The sequence below is a fragment of the Leptonychotes weddellii genome, chromosome 8 (genome assembly GCF_054177405.1).
Source record: "Leptonychotes weddellii isolate Sample4059 chromosome 8, ASM5417740v2, whole genome shotgun sequence".
In the NCBI taxonomy this organism is placed as follows: domain Eukaryota; kingdom Metazoa; phylum Chordata; class Mammalia; order Carnivora; family Phocidae; genus Leptonychotes; species Leptonychotes weddellii.
Window position 1 is genome coordinate 77,857,840 of NC_138376.1, and position 18,829 is coordinate 77,876,668.

Genomic DNA, 18,829 nt, shown 5'->3' on the forward strand with positions numbered 1-18,829 from the left:
ATGAAAAATAGCAATATTATCCAGAAAAAAACTATGAGAAAAATAACATTGTTTTATGTTTTGAAATTTTCTTTAACGTCTGTCTAAAGAGAAGATATCTGGATTCTCTATTTATGTCTACATTCCATCTACTGTGATTTCATACATCCTGTAGTCTCTGGAAAATTCTACACTCATGAGAGAAGGTAAATTAAAGAGAGAAACAGTGAAAGTGAAAAGGCAAATAAAATTTTAGTATTATTTTTGAAAAGAATTTTAACCTTGGAAATCTTCCAAAAAATTTCAGAGAACGTCATAGGTCTCCAAACCATATTTTAAGAATTGCTACCGCAGAAAACAAATGTAATGAAATGTCGACATTGCTGTTCACATTCACTTCTTCCTTTAGACACTCATTCTCCAGGACATATGAGATTACAAGAGGGCTGTTTCCTTTCCATCCCACTTTATCTGAATTGTAATAATCTAAGCCTCAAGAGAAAATGAAACTCAGCCCCAATCACCAAATGGAAGTAAATAACAAATAGTCCAATTTACTGGTTCATGTAGACACTAAATTTTACAAAGAAGATAGTCTCTCTTAGCTAAAGACATTTAAGACTATGGAAACTAGGATAGTTTTTGTGTTTTGTTTTGTTTTCTTCTCTTTGTTTTAAGTTAGCTGCACATTTGCATGTAGATGACAGTGGGCAAAAGAAGCAATAATCCTTCAAACCAAGAACCATTAATTAGTAATAGAATCATCTGAGAAAATGATGCCAGCAGGTAGGTAATTTTCATTTTCTTTCTATATTAATCAAGATGTTGGAGCTTGTCACGCAACAACAAATAATCAATCACTTCTGCAATTCATTAAAGATCTACTGGGAGTGGCGCCTGAGATTTGGGGTTCACTGAGGATTTAAACAGTACAGTTGGAGAGAATCATCGCCATTATTCAATCGATTTTTCAGTAGGTATTTACTTAGTGCTTACTTTGATTCAGCTACTCTGCTAAGGAATGGTATAGAAATATCAAGGAGCTTCTCATTTCATCAAGTGATCCAATTTAGTTCACAATTGCTAATAGTAGTCTTTAAATTGTAAAGCTAAAAATAGACACTCAAAAATGATTCACTAAATAAGTGAAGGACTTTAAAAAATCTTATAATACTTATAGATGCTTCTTTATCACCTTAGTTTCCTGCTGTAGAACAAAAATAATCAAGATCCTATGATGATTGCAACTTCCATAGATTGAAATTGTTAGATAAACAGGCAACTCATTAGCCATTAACAGAGCTCATGGAAACTCAAAATGATTGGGAAAATTTAAATTTCTAATTCCATCAAAAATATGAAGTCCCTCAAAAGACAAAAATATCAGTCATGGTTTTGAAAGGACTAGATAAAATGGCATTTTAAGAAAAATTTACTTTTTACAAGTAGTTCCTATAAAATATAGACCTCATTTTATTAATGTTCACAACAATACAATGCATAAAGAAGAATAAGATCTCAAACACATGAATTTGACAGAAAACTATTAATATCTCTTTTAGTTTTACCAGATATATTGAATAAAACATAAAATGTAGCACATAATTATTCAACAGAAATACTCAAAAGATATGAATATGCAACAAAAAGCAATGAAGGTTTGCTTTTAAAGTAAATAAAGACTAAGAGAAGAAACATTTGATTACAGTACCAATAATTTATGCTACCAATGAACGTACAACTTTTAGATTGAACTTCCTCTACATGATTGACACAACTGGATTACAATTAATAGCTATTTATCTCATGGTTTAATATATAGCTGATCTTTGAACAATATAGGTTTGAACTGAGCAGGTCCATTTATACACGGATTTCTTTTCAATAAATACAGCACAGTACTGTAACTGTACTTTCTCTTCCTTATGATTTTCTTAATAGCATTTTCTTTTCTCTAGATTCTCTTATTATAAGAGTACAGTCTATAATACATATAACATACAAAATATGGGTCAATTGTTTCTTTTATAGGTAAGGCTTCTGATCAATAGTAGGCTCTTAGTGGTCAAGATTTTGGGGAGTCAAAAGCTTTAGGCAAAGTTTTGATTGTACAGAGGTTGGCACCCAAACCCCAGCGTTGTTCCAGGGTCACCTGTGTGTGTGTGTGTGTGTGTGTGTGTGTAATTTAGTCATGCCCTTAAAACAAGGGAGTATCTCATATTACAGAGTAACTTAGTTTGTAATCAAAAAATAAATTTAGAATTTATAAAATGCAATTGAGGAGATGAATTTTTAGACATCACTTTTGAAAGATTCTAAAATATTAACATGTTTGTTAAGAGTAGTAAGAGCAGGCTTAATCCATTCCAGCTTGTTTATAATTCTCTAACTTAATAAAGTTTTTCATAATAAAGTTCTTTTGTCTTGGACTGTCATGCTTTCTCCTTTTCTGTCTAGCTGTACTTTATGCATTGTTTGAAAACAAGAGCATAATCTTTCCTAGAAAATCCTTCTTCACCCTTCTTGCTGACATATGCTACACCCTGTACCTCAAGAGCAGTATTACATTCTCATAGCATTTATCACTTCAGTGTGAATGTTGAATTGCATCTCTATTTTTCATGCTATAAATATTTTAAAGATAGAGGTAATTTCTACTTATTTATTTATGATTTATTTATTTATTTTTACATTTAATTTTTAGTGCTTATCACAGTGTTTGGCAACCTAGCCTGAAGTTAGAAAATTGACATTCTTAACTAAATAATGAAAGTGTAATTTATGCATGCCCTTGAATGGATGGGTAAATAAATATTCCCCAGTTACTAGGCTTTAATTACTGGATAAAATGATAAATTAATGGTATTATAGAATTTATTAAGTATCTGTTCCGCAACCGGAATGTGACCTCTTTAAAGACAAGGGCACTGTCTCATTTGTGCATATATTTTTATGGCTCAGGTACAGAAATTAAATCATGCTAATTTCCAAATTAAAAAAGTATAAAGTTCCCAAGTTTGCAGGAAGAGCTGGGTAACAAACTCTCATTAAAAGCAAGGAGCAGATTAGCTCTATGGATCTTACCAATAACGATGTGTGGGCTAAACGTGGACTTCCATAGCTCAAAAGTCAGTTTTTCTCCCCCTTTGAAAGGTCAGAAAAATTGTGAAGGATGTTAAAGTGGACAAAGGCTTGCTGGTGGCATTGTCAGTGGAATATTAGGTACGGTCTAGTATACCCTTTGAGCTAATCTGACTAAATTTATCTTTGCTTTTTATTGTCTTTGAGCTATTTCACAACTTTGTAAATTAAATAAAATTGGCAGTAATGAAAATTATTTTTGTCAATAGAGATGTAAATTAATTTTGTCCAATGGAGATAAAATTGATTTTTGTCCTGTAGATATTGGTCAGTTTTGTGTCTATTAGTTAATTGATTTTAGCATTCCTAATTGCCTATACCTATGTCTGCCCTTTGGATTGGCCTTTGAACTATTGTTAGCTTTATTTCCCTCCTTTAAAAAATGTCACTGGATTCCTGATTAATTAATAAGTTAAATAAAAATGTTTGGTATCTGAAAAAAAAAAAAAGAATGTATGGGCTATATTCTAGGATGTACCACTAAATGATTTTGACCCTTGCTTTACTTCAGGTCACCTAACAAAAGTTTAATTCTTATAAAAAGTAAGCCTGTGGGGGGCAGGGTGAGTAGGGAGACAGGGTAGTGAACACAGGGGACAAGCAGTTCCACAAAAATTAAATGATTATGAGAAGGGAAGAAGATAGAGGTTTGCAAATAAATGTGATTGCTATCAGAATCCACATATTGGCTTTTTGGTTCACAGACCCATACTCTATTTTCACTGACTGAATTCTAAAAATGCCAAACGTGAACATAATACTTTCTAGGCATAACCAAAAACACTTCCCAAATAGGACAGAAAAGAAGCCTTCCAGTATAGGAGTTATCCATGTTTCCCTTAGTGATATTATGGCCTTGTGTCTATATTCTAATACTTTGAAATGAATAGTGAATTTAATAATTACTACTAGAGATACATGCTAGTGTGAGGTCAGGAAATAGAAAAAAAAAATTGTATTTTTGTCAAATGGAACATTGATGATAAACCATAGATACAGAGACATAATTTTCATCATGTTGTGAAAGTAGCTGTGTAGCTGAGGTTTATGACTTTCCTCTTCCATGCCTATTCCATATTCATTTTGTTTTGACCTACTACTCCGGTCACTGGTGTTATGCTCTTGTGAGTTCTCCCTTTCCATGATTTGTACATATCTGAGATTTCAGAATCCTTCCTCTATAGAACTGCAGTTACCTTCAAATAAACTTTACTACTGATTTTTGCTAATATCCATTGGAGGTTCCCTGGATTTTCATCAGTACCTTTTCTGGTCCCCAGTGTGTAGTTTAAATTTTGATTGCCCTTAACATTTAGTTAGTTACTACAGAAAACAATAGAATCCCTTTTGATCATGTCCAGAAAGTCTACATGGTATTCTTAGATTCCACCTTAATGGAATAAAGATTCATGGGGTATACTCATTCTTTGACTATCTAAATATAGAATCAGGGTTTGGCAAACTTTTTCCGTAAATATCCAGGTAGTAAATATGCTAGGCTTCGCAGGCCAAGTAGTCTCTGTCATAACCACTTAACACTGTTGTAGTGGGATAAAAAGCAGTCAATATGTAAATGAAAGAGTGTGGCTGTGTTCCAATAAAATTTTATTTATAAAAAAGGCAGATGGCTGGATTTGGCCCTGGAGCTATAGTTTGCTGATCCATGATTTAAATCAACAGAGGTAAAAGAGAGAAGAAACAAAATATCGAGTGGTCATTAGGTATATCCATTATTGGTGCCAACCTCAACTATACCCTTAGTTTCCCAAGCTCTCACATTCCAGCTGGCAGGGAAAATACAACCGTATATTGATCTTTTGTTCAACTCCTAAACTGCATCCTACCGGACTGCATCCTAAACTCACAAAGGATCATATCCAAACGGGCAAATTCTGTTCTATAAGGCTAGCTACTTTGGATGAGAGTGATTGATGGTATCCATGCCTTCTTCATTGATTTATTATTTCAATTACTTTCATTTAACTGGATATCTAAGTCAAAAGCAATGGTATATAAAATATGAGAACATTACCTTCTAGTAAGCTTGAAGTCATTTCTGAGGAAAAGCAGATTGAGGATGCAAATCTAAACAGAAAATAAGTTTCTGTACCAGTATGGACCATTAATTTCTTCCTCTATTTCTAATGTTTGTCTGTAATTCCATTTTTCTTCTTGGCTCATTGTTTTTTCATTTAATAACTGCCTTTCCCCAAAGGCAGTGCTTTTGTCAGGCTTACCAATCAGTTGACTCCACATTCACTCTTACAATGATGGATCCTCTCAGGCTTGCCCGTCAAGGAATCACATTTTCCTGGATAGAATTTTACTGAGAGGTAGAAACATGACACAAACAAAAAAACCCAGCCATAAGAAACCAATGGCACAATAGAAAGACCTTCTCAGTGATCTTCAACTTTAAATACTATGTAAGCTGCCACTGACCATTTTTAATTCTATCTAAAGAAGAGATGACTGAGAATGAAATCAATAAAGAACTGTGAGATAATATATATATATATATATATATATATATCTGACGACATTGCATGAGCACCTGGAATTGGATATTCTTAACATTAGGTTTATCCACAGAATTTTCAGTATCATGAGCTGATAAATTCTATTTTGTGTATATGTAGTTGTGAGTTGTAACTAAAGAGTTCTGCCTAAAATAGAGCCCATTATAAATATTACTCCAACAGATAACTGGCTAGTCTTTTCCTGGTGAGGTAACATATTGGAACTTGAGGCAAAAATGCTTTCACAGGCAAACTGAGCATTCAGTAGTGGTGGCAGCAGGTTAGATTCATAAAGGGACTCCACATTATTAAGCTCATGCATGATCTCTATCCTTGACACACATGGTTTTGTTTGTGAGCCCCCAAAATAATCATTGGATATTCTTGGAAGATGGATGCTTGACATATACAGAATTGATTCCTGTGCATTCTGATTGTTAAGAAGCCTTTCTGCAATGGAAGACTTCTGTGACATTCACATAAGAAATGATATCCTATGGATTTGGGGTAATTGGAGAGGTTCTCCCACAAAAACTTCCTCAATATTCCTTTTCAAGCATCCTCCAATTTTGCTTCTTAATAATCTTTGCCAACTTAACCAGAGCATTGGAACTAACCAAGAATCAGTAGAGGTGCATTTTAACCTCAATCTATTTCTCTTCCTGGGTGAATTTGAAAACTAGATTCACTGCCTACAGGGTTGAATTCTGGGGAAGTTTTCTTTCTCTGTGGTCTTTCAGTGCCAATACCAAGTGGGTATTAATGTCACAATGATACACTTCTTTCTGTTACCTACAAATTATTTACAGATTTTTATATATCAGATTTTGGACTTTTAATTTTTTGTGTGCTGTGTGTATACATCAACTGGTTTATAGGGAATAACCATGAAGTAATACAAGAATAACTGTGTGAACCATCAAAAGCTATATCTCATCCTTATTGGTGAAGTACTAAAAGTAGAGTAATTTTTCCTTCAGTTTATAAGCACTACTTTATCCCTAGATGTTTGGACTCTCAGATCCCTGATTGGTGTGACAAACTGTGTTTTGGTGAGATATCTCTTCTGCCATCAGTTACACATGAAACTTTTTTTTTAAGATTTTATTATTTATTTATTTTAGAGAGGGAGAGAGTGAGCACAAGCAGGGGGAGGAGCAGAGGGAGAGGGACAAGCAGACTCCTAGCTGAGTGCAGAGTCCAAAGCAGGGCTCGATCTCACGACTCTGAGACTATGACCTGAGCTGAAATCAAGAATCTGCTGCCTGGTTGACTGAACCACCCAGGTGCCCCAGTTACACAAGAATCTTAACAAGACACTAGGGTCCTTGCTACTTCATGCTGTCCAGATTTCTTATCCCAATATAACCAAAATCCTTATATAAGTTTAAAGCAAAAATGTTGAAGTTGGACTCCTTTTGAGGGAAAATGGTAGTCATACTACTGTTCTTAGTGAAAGCTGCTTGATTTCATATATCTAATTAGCATGGAGAAAAGTCACTTCATGTAAATAGCTGCACATTGGTGCCAAACTTGTATTAATTTATTCTAGCAAACATATATCTAGAATAGCAGTGTCAATTAAGTTCACCATCTGATTAGATACATAATAACACTGTCATTTTATAAGACTCTTCAGCATTTTTTTTTTGTACAATATCAATTGAAAACTTGATTTCAAACACTTGATTGTGGCTCTGCTCTCTGCTGTTTCCCCAGGGATTCAACCTTGCTTTTGATGCACTATTTGACAAGGAAGTATGGTGGCTGAAATAGCTTTCAGTTGGGTCTTCTACAATGATGGTTCTTACTTTATAGGTTAGAAAGGCATAGTGGGAATTGTTCCTGTTGCTGAGGATAGCAATTCTAATCTTAGATTCGGGAACTAAGGAAATAACTGCATGATGAGTTCTGGGACCCAGTGAACCTACTGTGAAGTCAATTCAGATAAAAATACATTAATCACCTACATGCCTGGGCCTCACTCTGAATAACAGAGATCTAGTAGTCTATAAAAAGTTGGAGATTTCTCTTTTCACAGTAAATGAGCATGGATATCATTAAAGGAGACCAGGACAATCTATTCTATGAACTTGGGGGATTATAACAGGGACTTTGCCTTTCTTTCATTCAAAATGCCAACCATCCATAAACTGATTAGTTCTAGAAATTGGGTGAGGTCAGGACCACTGAATATGAAACTGTACATGTTAACATTAGGATGGAAAATAATGCTAAATTTTGTTCACTGGACTTGATAAGTAGTTGTTTAAGTTTTCATTATATACATTAAACAATGCTTTTGGGGGTTGCCTACCAATATTATTTCTCAGAAACTTATGATTCATTAACTTCAGACAGAGATCTCCTTCGGTGAGACCCATGATACTTGAATCTGTAGTTCCATGGATAATAAGCAAATGAACATCACCTATTAGAAATGCAAGATTTCAGGCGCCTGGGTGGCTCAGTTGGTTAAGCGACTGCCTTCGGCTCAGGTCATGATCCTGGAGTCCCGGGATCGAGTCCCACATCCGGCTCCCTGCTCAGCGGGGGGTCTGCTTCTCCCTCTGACCCTCTTCCCTCTTGTGCTCTCTGTCTCTCATTCTCTCTCTCAAATAAATAAATAAAATCTTTAAAAAAAAAAGAAAAGAAATGCAAGATCTCGGGGCGCCTGGGTGGCTCAGTCGTTAAGCGTCTGCCTTCGGCTCAGGTCATGATCCCAGGGTCCTGGGATCGAGCCCCGCATCGGGCTCTCTGCTCAGCGGGGAGCCTGCTCCTCCCTCTCCCACTCCCCCTGCTTGTGTTCCCTCTCTCGCTGTGTCTCTCTCTGTCAAATAAATAAATAAAATCTTTAAAAAAAAAAAAAGAAATGCAAGATCTCAGAAATGCATCAGAAATGTAGACCTATTCACTCTGAATCTACATTTTAACATTATACACTGGTGATTCATTTGCTTACTAAGCAATATGAATCATTGGATTAGACTATTACATTTGAGCTAATTCCTATGCCACCTTGATGCACATTTTGATAAATAGTCCTAGTTTCTGGTGGCATTTGATGATTTGGTTAATTGACTTGAGCTTCCTTTATCCTTGTTGATATTAATGACACCATTTCATTTGCTGCTCTTCCAACTAGCACTCCAAATCCAGCAAAATCATACAAAAGTGATTGTTGTTAAAAGATCCTAGTATTTCATGGGGCGCCTGAGTGGCTCAGTCTGTTAAGTGTCTGCCTTCGGCTCAGGTCATGATCCCAGGGTCCTGGGATCGAGCCCCGCGTCGGGCTCCCTGCTCAGCGGAGAGCCTGCTTCTCCCTCTGCCTGCAGCTCTGCCTACTTGTGCTCTCTCTCTCATGCTCTCTCTCTCTGTCAAGTAAATAAATAAAATCTTAAAAAGAAAGAAAGAAAGAAAAGGATCCTAGTGTTTCATAGAGAACAAACCAATGGTTACCAGAGAGGAGGTGGGTGAAGGGATGGGTGAAATAAGTGAAGAGGATTAAGAGTACACTTATCATGATGAGCACTGAGTAATTCATAGAATTGCAGAATCACTATATTATACACCTGAAACTAATATAACACTGTATGTTAACTATACTGGAATTAAAATAAAAAACTTCAAAAAAAGATCTTAGTATTTCATGTCATGAATGAAGGCAAATCACTAGAACTATGTGGAAGGGTTTACAAGGGAGTGAGTGAATGGAAGTTCTTACTGAAATGATATTCTTTCTCCTCTGTATTGTACCAATGGTTTTCTGGCCTCTCATGAAAGGCCAGGATTTGGTTCAGATTTATATATGTTCCATTTAAGTAAACTTATGTTTAATTTTTTTTGGCCAAGCATCTTAAAATCAACTCCCTCAATTATTTCCCAATGTCCATTGATTTAATTTGTAAGTCTTTGGAATTCTATTTGAGTGTAACTCCTCTCTTCTTACATTAATTTCACATTATATCACCTGGCTAGGTTGCATTTGCATTCTGATTAACAATCTAAAACAGTAATGTGTAGGACAAAGAAACATATATATTTTTTTAACTTTCTGCTGTAGAGAAGGAAAAGTTTTTTTTAGAAAGCAGACATATAAGAAAATGTTTCGAAGATACTGGAAGTCTCGGGGCGCCTGGTGGCTCAGTTGTTAAGCATCTGCCTTCAGCTCAGGTCATGATCCAAGGGTTGGGATCGAGCCCTGCTGTGGGCTCCCTGCTCAGCAGGAAGGCTTCTTCTCCCTCTCCCACTCCCCCTTCTTGTGTTCCCTCTCTCGCTGTGTCTCTCTCTGTCAAATAAATAAAATTAAAAAAAAAAAAAAGATACTGGAAGTCTCAGTCTAGTATTTTTTCTGTCACCTCAATACTTTCAGATGTGCTTATTCTAATTGTTGGATACACATTATTTTCTTATCAATATATTTACTGTCACATAAGGCAAAGTCATGCATTCAACTACTGTTAAAATGCAGTATCACAAATTAAATTTCTGAGCTTAGTTTTCAGCACTCAGACAAAGAGTAAATTTTATCTTGTCCAGGTCAAGAAAGATCTTGCATATCATTTGTATTATGATGAATTTTGAAATGAGAATTTTATTTCCATACTTTAAATTATCAGTGCTACTTGAGGTAGTCTTCCTAATCTCCAGTGCTTGCATTCTTCATTTCCTGTAAATTTGTTTATGACAGCAACTACTTACTTCCAGACAATTATTATACTTGGTGGGCACTTGAATGTCCATAGTTGATAACTATACCCTCTGTTTCATTAATGCATTCATTGTCCTGATAATATTCAGATTTATTCAATTCTTTCATTCAACAAATATTTTGGGGGCACAAACCATGTCCTAGGTACTACTGTATGCACAATAGAATTTATCAGTAGACAGATTCTTCTTGTTAGAGGGCAAGAGTCACAAGGAACAGAAACTATAATTAAATAAGTGCATTAATGAAAACACTATTGGAGTACCACAGGGTATCAAAGGGTAAAGTACACAACAAAGTCAGAGGAGGGGCAAGAACTCAGAGAGCTGGAAGAAATCTCAGCAATGAGAGACAGAAATTATTCGCTGAGAGGGCTGTTGTTTGATAATTCATCAATATCTACTTTTGTTGTTGTGTGCTTCTGCTCAGAAGTAATGCTTATTTAATATATAAAAATGATTGGTTAGTCAGAAACATAGTATAACCTTACATTAAGAATTAGTGGCTAGGTTTTTTTTTTTTTTTAATTCATTCTAGCCCATCCACATATCTCAGAGTTTATAGCAAGGTACCTTAAAAAGAAAAACAATGCAATCATTTCTTTAAATATTTGGTTTCAGTTATTCACTTCTCTTATTTTTCCATCATAAGACTCAGAGAAAACAATGAAGGATTCATTACCTCTGGCTCTATTCATCATAAATATAGGAATTTGTACTATGCATATATGAGTATTTTTGGTCACTTTTATGTTGTGGAGTTGTAAGTTATTTTGAGGTAAAATAATAAAATCTAACTTTCAAAAGAAGGGAAAAACATCATAAAATTCCAGTAAGAGAAAATTCCTAGGCATAGGTTAACAATTATATCAATATTTTCAATCTATTTCTCCATAAAAACAAATTTAAGAATTTTTTAATTTCTAGTCATAAATTCAGAAAGATTTTTTCTTTTCATCATAAATTCTTTCAAAGAAAATGAAAAATCAAAATATAGTATGACAGATTCAAAATATACTCTTCACTAAAATGAGTTATTTGGATATATTTGCTTTCTTTCTTTCTCTCAGTATCTTTAAGTAATTAAATAACATATTTTTTTGAGAGAGAGAGAGAGAAAGAGCATGTGAGTGTGGGGGTTGGGAGGAGTAAGGGAGTGCAGAGGGAGAGAGAAGGAGATAATCTCAAACAAGCCTCCATGCTCAACATGGAGCCCGACAAGGGACAAGGGGCTCTGTCTCACAACCCAGAGATCATGACCTGAGCCAAAACCAAGAGTCAGAAGTCCCACCAATTGAGCCACTCAGGCACCCCAAATAACACAAATATTAATGAAACTGTGCCACCCTCCAGTGCTACTTATCCCTTACCCTCCTAAGAGATAATCATTGTCTGAAATTGCTGTATATCCATCCTATGAATGCTTATGTTATTATACGGGTTTTAATCCATATAAAAATATATTATCATATAGTACATCTTTACACATTAAATAATTTCCATCAAATGTAACATTATGTTCTGCAATTACTTTTATGAAATTATATTTGTAGGATCTATCCATTTATATACATGTACACCTATAATATTCACTGTGTTGCACAGTATCCGATCTTAGAGATAAATTACGGACTTATTATGTTACTGAAGAATAGGTTTTTTAAAAAGTGTTATTTTTATAGTTAGTGCTTCACAGAATAAGCTTGCTTACAATTTTATCATATGTACAGTAGTTCCTGTAGAACAGAACCAACAATGGAATTGTGGCAAGGCTTGAGCATCAGACTTCTTAAGGAGCATCATCATGTTTTTCCCCAAAATGCAATGAAATTTTTAATTATATTTTTCCATGACATAATTATATCATTATATACAAATTAAATATATAAATTATTTTATATATTTTATTTATTTATTTTACTAATAAACTTTTTTAGGTTTATTTATGTTACTCAAGTTTTGCAGCTTTCTCCTAGGATTTATTCTGAGAATTAGTATTTGGCACTATTTAAGTGTTTTCAAACTTGCTAAAATATCCTCTTTTTAGAAATGTTAATAGTTATCTTGTATATTATTTTTAATTTCCAACACATACTACCCTATTATTTATGAACTATAGCAGTCTTGTTTATTTCCAATATTTATAACTTGTTTTTCTTACTTTACAGTATTAATTAGGAATACGTGTATAGCATGGTAATAATACTATGCTCTATATCAGAATGTTGCTAAGAAAGTAGATCTTAAAAGGCTCATCACAATATAACAACAACAGATTTATAACTGTATGTGGTGAAGGATGTTAACTAAACTTATGGTGATCATTTTGCAATACATACAGATGCTGAATCATTGGGTCATATATCTAAAACTAATACAATGCTCTATGTCAATTATATCTCAACTTTTAAAAAGTTAAATAAGTAAAAGAAAAAAATGAATATCTGTATAATTTAAAGAGAAGTGGCATTCATTGATATCTTTGAGTTATTCTCAATGTTGGAGGTAAACTTTTCATTTCTTTACAATTTTTTGTCTGTGTTTCTTTTTCTCTCTGCTTTATTTAATACTTTTTGTTTTTATAGATGTTCTTCCATCCCTAATTTCCTAAGAGTTATTTTCATAAAATAGGTGTTGAATGTATTAAATACCTATAAGATCTGTGATGCATTTATTCATGTGATCATGTAGTTTTCTCTTTTTAACTCAGTAACATGCTACCCTGCATTAACATATTTTCTAATGTGAAACCAACCCTTCATTTCACCGCTAGAACTGTATTGGCCAATGATGCATGGTGTGTGTGTGTGTGTGTGTATGAGTTTAAAACTGATTGGATGAGTTCACTAATATTTATAGGATTTTAATTTTACCTTAATTAAAAATACTTTATATTTTTCTTTTTATTATGTTTACTGGAGAAATTTCTTATTTTTATTTTTTAAGATTGTTAATGAGATATGTATAAGCCCTTACTTGAAATTTTCTTAAAATATGCATGAAAAAGATTCATTTTGTGTTTGTGTGTATTTTAAGCTACAAATTCATTTTCTCAATATTATGCTTCCATTTGAATTGTATTATATTTATATATTTTGAATTTTTTTCTTGAGTTGGAAAGTATACTTTTATTTTTTTTAAAGATTTTATTTATTTATTTGAGAGAGAGAGAATGAGAGACAGAGAGCATGAGAGGGAGGAGGGTCAGAGGGAGAAGCAGACTCCCCGCCAAGCAGGGAGCCCGATGAGGGACTCGATCCCGGGACTCCAGGATCATGACCTGAGCCGAAGGCAGTCGCTTAACCAACTGAGCCACCCAGGCGCCCCGGAAAGCATACTTTTAATATCAGCTTTGTGTTAACTCAAATGGTCAAATTATCAAAGCGGACTTAATAAAAATCATACATTTTACCCAGCACCAATCTTTATGAAAGACTCAAATGATGAAGCAAGCCCCTGAAACAAATGAAATGTTCTTTTCCTAAAGGATCAAGAAACTGCCGAATGCAATTTCCCCAAATTTATATTTCTCCTCTATTGGGACTCTTTTTTTGTTTCAATTTAATAGGAGAGATTTGGACAATATATGAGAAAATGCTGGCACAAATAAGGTCATTTAATTTGATTCCATTTGAGATTCCCCCATTTATACAGCGACATGACTATCTTTCATCATTCCAGTTAGCCCTGCCACATAAATCCATGAAGTCCAGGTTTGTTGTTGTTTTTGTTTTTAATAAGCAATCAAGACAGACCAGATATATCATGCTACATATATTGTACAGATAGAGACACCTGGAGTTTTCTGCTTTTAACTACTAGTAACATGTTTAGACAATGATCTTGTTATGGTTGTTGACATGTTAACATTTCATTTTTTTCCTGACCTATTATTTTTCATAGTTGACAAATCAGCTGCAGGCTTCAAATTGGCCCCCTGAAGTCTTTTCTAATCCTGGGAATCACTAGCTACATATATTTTATTTTTACTTAATTCTATTAATAAATCTACACTCTTTGTTACATCAGATAGCCCCGTCAATTAAAGTAATGTTTAACACAACATCTATGAATTAAATTATAGGATCAATTTTATTCCTTCCAACAGAAATATCTTTACTTACCACCCATCCTCAGTGACAGTAGAGGTAAGTAGAGAACATGATTTATTAAATTCTGTGTCCTATTTAATTTATGGACCTAATTGTACCCCAGGTATCATACACAGATTTTTAGTGACATCAGCTTCTCAGTATCATTATGTAATATTCTCTGTATCCCCATAGGAAGAGCCTGTATTAAAAATATTTTTTTTATCCTAAGGGGATAGGACATGTTCCCATTTTATGCATGGTGTCCATGTCAGTAGAGAACAAGAATGAGGCCACGCTGTCCAGTGACATCCTTCCCATGAATGTACTCTGATAGTTTGGATTTCTAACACTGATCTATAGGAGCATTTATATTGTTTTCCAAGTTTGGATATTTCAAAGGCTCCACCAGACCATGCAGAGTACATTCACATAAGGCCTTCATTTAAAGGTAAAGGATACAGTGCAGTGGAGAGAGTCGAGCAAACATCACAGATCTGAGAAATGTCTCACAGCACAGCTCCATGCACATACACATTTTGTGCACCTGGACCACACTGTCTCTGGTTTGAACTGCCATGGTCTGTGGCAGGAATCTTGACTTGGAGCGAGCAGTCAGAAAAAGATCTCAATGGCCCTCAAGTAGCCAAGACAAGGTTTTCAAACCAACTAGCCCAGAGGTAAACCATCAGTAAAGAAGCTAACCTTGGGGATCAGCAGGGGTATCAGACTTTAAACAGCACATCATACATCCTTCTGCTCTTATCTTGGCCAAGTGTCAAAAACCAGATATCATGCATCCCCAGAGATAAAGACAGAGCATTCCTACTACAACTGTAAATCCACTCAGTAACTACATTAAATACTAGAGTGATCAAAATATCCAATAGTTCCTCCTGGGTGAGCCTACAGCCCTCTTCAGGAATTGTTGACAGTTGTGGTGCTCTGTCAGGTTGGGGATACATTCAGTCCTCTTGTATTTCATTAATCTCCCATAGTGACTGCCAACTGTGGCCAATATCTTAGAAAAGAGCTAATGAATGCTTGGTGATCACCATGGGATACGGGAGGAGCATCACAGCTTTTGCCACAATGGCTTTGTTACTCCAATTACTTGTGCAGTGTCAGGCACATAGAAAGCACTGCATAAATATTTGTTCCTTAATATAAAAATTACTTCCACACCAGGGAGTGTCCTATTCAGTCAAGCAAATCTAATTATGATAACTTGTCTTCAAGAATATAATTTGCGGGGGGGCACCTGCATGCCTCAGTTGGTTGAGAATCTGCCTCGTGTTTTCAGCTCAGTCATGATCTCATGATCTCATGGGTCATGAGATTGAGACCCACATGGGGCTCCCCTCCCGGCAGTGAGTCTGCTTGAAGATTCACTCCCTCTGCTCCTCTCCCCACTTGTACGTGCATGCTCTCTCTCTCTCTCTCTAATAAATAGATAAATCTTTGAAAAAAAGGAATGTAATTTTTGTTTGACATATAATCTGAGACTAGGTCTAAACTTTCGACACAATGAGACCTGTGTTAATCAACTACATATACTGTTGACATTGTATAACCTGGGCTTCAGCACAGGTTGAGTATATCATGTGTACACAAAGCTACTTTGAGCATACCATGTGCACAAGTACACTACTATGTACTCCATCTAACAGTCAGTTGGGGATATTCTAGCCTCAAGTATAACTCAGTCTGGGTGTGTCACGAGGCTTCTTACAAGTGGCTCCTCAGAAACGTCGAAGTAGAGTCATTAATGTTAAGTGGACACCATACCACTCTTCAGACCACTCTGCTCAGGCCTATGTAATTTATAAATAGCATTCCTTGTGGCTATTCCTTCCACATTCACAATTTATAGATTTGACATGAGGATATGTCTACCTACCTGTGGGTGATAACTCGCAGTGTGAAACTTTTCAGTTTCACCATAATTTCTTCCCATTTTTTATTTTTATTACCTATGTATCGCCAACCACTGTTGTTTTGTTGTTACTGTTGTTGTTGGTTTGGTTGGCTGGCCTGTACTATTTATACATCATCATCTGAAAAGTCAGGTCATAGATCCCAATGGGAATTCTTGGGCCACAAACCTTTACGAAGAATTTAATGGCTATTTCTGTCCAAAGCCCCATTCAAATTCACAGCTCTTTCTGCTGACTTTGTGAATAGAGGCCCACAGTATTCTCAAGTGAGCAACGTGATTTTGTCCAAATCCAAACAGTTTCATCAGTCTCTTCTTGTCAGTGGCACTATCAATAAGAAACAATTATTTCTTACAGTAGTACACAGGATATTCCAAGTTATGCCTGCCAATGCAGTTGACAAACACTTCACAGACTGGCTTGGACCTTGAATTTAGCTGGGTGAGTGAGCCACTCTCTAATTGTGTTATGGGCGACTAAGTTCTTTAATCTTGTGATTCTTCCTCTAAGGAATTATGATATCATCAGTGTAGTATATAAACTTACTTTGGAAAGTCATGATGCCTAAGCCCCACTGCACTAGGTTCAGACAGTATGCAGACAAATTTAATATCCCTTTGGAAAAACCTTAAATTTTGAACACTGTTCCTTAAAACACAAATTTTATCTGACTGTACTCCAGGGTAGAAATTGAAAATTAAGCATTAGACCTGTGCATTAAGTTCTATCAATCATGTTTGGCTTGTTGTAACTTCTGTGTGGTATTAACCATATCAGATTTGGTTGAGGTGATGTGGGAAACCAGATTGTTTAATCTCTGATGGTTTTTTGTGAGTCTCTATGAATAATATGAATAGAGCATCAGCCTAGCGGGGATATTAAAAAGGGAGTTAATGGAAATCAATGCCTCTATTTCCACCATTTCCTCAATCAGAGCAGTGATCTTTTGTTGTTATCCTAAAATTTTATATTTCTTAATGTTTACTATAGCATAAGACCTGGAAAATTCCAAAAGGCTTTCTTTAGCACATCCATGTAAAACTGGGAAAAAAGCACTTAGTTGGCATTCAATGGAAAAGGTGGAGCCTCCCATTTGCACACACCAGTCTTTTCAATCATACATCCAGATAATCATTCTACAACTGAGACGATTCTTTACAGTCAATTTTCAAATCATACAGTACCAATGACTTTTGTCCATCACCATGTGTCTTAGTCCATTCAGGCTGCTATAACAAAATACCAGAGAATGGGTAGCTTATAAACAACAGAAATATATTTCTCAGAGTTATGGAGGCTGAGATGTCTAAGATCAAGGTGCCAGCAGATTTAGTGTCTGGTGAGAGACCACTTACAGATTTATAAATGTAAACTTCTTTTGCTGTGTCCTCACATGGTAGAAGAGGCAAGAGAGTTTTCTTTGGCAACTTTTATAAGGGCACAATCACATTCATGAGGGATCTGCCCTCATGACCTGATCACCACTCAAAGGTCTCACTTTCTAATACCACTACCTTGGGGGTCAAGTTTCAACATATGAGTTTTGAATGGACACAAAAAGACTATAGCACCATAACATTTTCAAGTTTCAACTTGGAGCCATTTAGAGTGTCCAAAATGTAATCACAAAAAGTTTGGCACACTAATCTAAAGCCATTTGACCCACATCATTGCAAAAGCCTTGGATTTCCCCCACTCCAAGTATTGGGAAAATAGATCTTATTCTATCTTTTAAAAATCTTTTTAAAGATCCAATAGCTATTCAAGCAGTTTTCAATTATAAATTTCAATTATAAATTGTAAATCCTCATAATTAGATATAAATTTATTCAAGTTGGAATATAAAAAGCTATGTTGACAGGGAACTTTAAAAGGTGTGTTTCTAGGTCTTTGCTATTTATGACCTTGATGGTTTTGAACAGTAAAAGGTATTTTATAGAATGTGCCTCAATTTGAATATGTCTAATATTTTATCATTATTAGACTGGAGCTGTATGTTTGGGGAATGAACACTACAAAAGTGAAGTGCCCTTCTCATCTTCTTTCAGGGAGTACATAACATCTAGTGCCTTATCAGTGTTGGTGTGAATTTTCATTACTTGGTTAAGGTAGTGTTGGACAGGCTTCTCCACTACAAAGTTACTATTTTTCCTCTTCCATGCTTTATTCCAAAGGTTGGAGAACTGTAGCCCACTGGTCAAATCAGGCCTTTCATCTGTTTTTGTAAATAAAGTTTTATTGGAATATTGTCACACCCATTTGTTTATGTATTATGAATTATGGCTGCTTTCACATGTTTTTACAATAACATAATAGTTCCTATAGAGATCTATGGCCTGCAAAGCCTAAAATATTTACAATCTGCTCTTTAAAGAAAAAGTTTGCCAGAACCTACCTATTCTTTTATTTTTTTATTTCTAATAAATTTTATTTTATTTTATTTTTATTTTTT

The 18,829-nt window shown here is 35.0% G+C and overlaps 1 long non-coding RNA gene across 4 annotated transcripts in view; it reads right to left on the reverse strand.

Moving 5' to 3' along the window:
* LOC102742234 (uncharacterized) overlaps positions 1-18,829 on the reverse strand; it is a 676,629-nt gene that overhangs the window by 35,195 nt on the left and 622,605 nt on the right. For 2 of the 4 annotated variants that reach the window (XR_014147837.1, XR_014147855.1), the window contains one exon: positions 13,683-16,704. The exons of the other annotated variants lie outside the window; for them this stretch is intronic. This is a non-coding gene — a long non-coding RNA (uncharacterized LOC102742234). Of the gene's footprint in view, positions 1-13,682; positions 16,705-18,829 lie in introns of those variants that run through there. 4 annotated transcript variants of the gene reach the window in all.